At 33.9% G+C, this 2,362-nt stretch overlaps 1 pseudogene; it reads right to left on the bottom strand.

The window, feature by feature from the left end:
* Positions 1-1,028: 1,028 nt before the first annotated feature.
* LOC114023011 lies at positions 1,029-1,828 on the bottom strand (annotated as a pseudogene).
* Between the last annotated feature and the right edge of the window lie 534 nt (positions 1,829-2,362).

Genomic DNA, 2,362 nt, shown 5'->3' on the forward strand with positions numbered 1-2,362 from the left:
AAAAATACATGATAATTTTGTTGTATATTTTAAAGGAATAGCAAATTGCACATAATAGATTTGCAGTTTCATAGATAATTCTTTTTTAAATTATACTATGTTATGAAAATGCTTCTTTTATTCCATAAATTAAAAATGAAATATATAAAAAAGAATTAACTGCTTGTATAAATATATTGGGATCAACTATTGTAACTATATAGTGTCTTCTTGTCATCTTTTTGTTGTTGTTTCTTCAAATTTGGTATTGACTTCAGTCTATCACCTGACTACATGGACAGTTAATTCTGAAATGCCTACCATGTTGGCAACCAGTCATCTCCTGTCCAACTTAATGTAGTCAGTTTCATTATATCCAGTACCTTCCAACTTAATTCTTCTTTTTAACCTTTAACAAATTATTTTCTTGTATTTAAAGGCATAAGAAGTAAAATATTCAGAGAAGAGACCTTAGGGGACATGTTACAGAAGATATCTCCAATTTTGTGATGTCCTAAAGGTATTGGAGGGGCAGTACTAGAGCTTAGGATGGGGCTGGATTTCACAGATCTATGAGTCTGTTCATTTCTGTTTATGGTCCATTTTATTAAGTAGATTCTGCAAATTAACTTATTTTCTATAGCATTTATTATTCGTTAGGTATAAAAGAAAGTTGTATAAAGATCACAAAAAAAACTAAAGCAGATTATTATACCTTTAACAAGAACAAAGACAGGACTGAAATTGAAAGAGAACATTTTAATGTAAAAATATTTCTCATATTACCAAAGTATCGCTCCAATAAAAAAATAGGACATTTATCTTACATAATGATTATGATAGATACCCATCCTCATAGTGCTCCCGCCTAAAGGGTCTTTAATTTTGTATCTATTTGCAATATAAAAGTGCATGGCTCATAGTGGAGAGGAGCTTTTGACAAATATATGGAAAAACAACTAGAAAAGAGTTTTTACAATGAAAGACCAAACAGCAGGTTAGTTTTTCTAGTTTTTCCCCCTCCTCTGGTCTTGTAAGAGACACTGTACTCAGTAATTGCTATGAAATGTAGCTTCACTTGTGTCAATGCCATGCTCCTGATGCAGTTTCTTGAACTCCACCACTTGGAAGAATATGTGTTCTAGAACATGTTTAATATCTTGTTGTTCCTTTTGTAGTTTACTGGTTACTCCAAGAACATCATCGCACTTCCTGACATAAAATTCCAGGTCCTCTTCAATACATTTATTCATAATGAGCAAGTTATGCTTTCTCTGAAGAGAAAATTTCATCCAAGTCAAAAAGTTCCAGAGGAGATGGTGGTGATTCTCTGAAACTGGAAGGAAAAATCACTGGTTGAAGGGTAGGTAGTGGAGTCGTAAATTGAGGCTGGGTGAGTTGGGGAGGTTTGTGTTTCACTTTCAGTTGTTCATGAGTTTTGATAACTTTAGATTATGAAATGGTATCCAGCCAGTAAATGGATAAGTCAAAGAGAGTTGTGAAGTCACGTAGGTTCTCCTCATTGTGGAGAAGACACACTTGATGTCTCTCTGCTGACATAGCAGTGTCTGGCAATATGGTATAATCAGAAATCTCTGGGTCTTCTGCATCAATCTGGTTTAAATGGATGTCTGTTGTGGTGAGCCACTGGCAAACTAAATCCATGATTTTGCTGTTTTCTTCTTTATCCAAATACTGGTCACTAAACATGTGGCAAGAACCTAGCACTGACAACTTTTCACCTTGGTTTTTTAGAGTGGTAAAAAGACAGACTGGATCTGTTAAGGGGAAACCAGAGAGATTCAGTTGATGGAACAGCTACTGCTGGTTTCATCACACTCAGTATGGCACCAAATGGATCCACAAAGATGAGAGTCTGGGCATTGTTTCCATTGCTTTCCTCATCAATTATTTTCCCACTTAATAGTATTTTATTTTATTTCCAATTACATGTAAAGATAGTTTTCAACATTTACTTTTATAAGATTTTGATTTCCAATTTTTTGGGTTCAACCATTGTAACTATATAGTGTCTTCCTGTCGTCTTTTTGTTTGTTTGTTTCTTCAAATTTGATATTGACTAGAAAAACATTGTATAGTAAGAGAAACATTGTGCAATGATCAACTTTGATAGACTTAATTCTTCTCGGCAATACAATGATCTAAGACAATTCCAAAAGACTCATGAAGGAAAATGCCATCCACATCTAGAAAAGGAACTACAAAGTCTGAATGCAGATTGAAGCACACTATTTTTCATTTTTTTGTTTGTTTGTTTTGTTTTGTTTTGTTTTTCTTTCTTGTGGTTTTTTCCTTTGGTTCTAATTCTCCTTTACAACATTTTATTTTTCTCTGTCTCCCTCCCTCCCACCTCCCTAGGATG

Source organism: Vombatus ursinus, unplaced genomic scaffold (assembly GCF_900497805.2).
Source record: "Vombatus ursinus unplaced genomic scaffold, bare-nosed wombat genome assembly UNPS02014816.1, whole genome shotgun sequence".
In the NCBI taxonomy this organism is placed as follows: Eukaryota; Metazoa; Chordata; class Mammalia; order Diprotodontia; family Vombatidae; genus Vombatus; species Vombatus ursinus.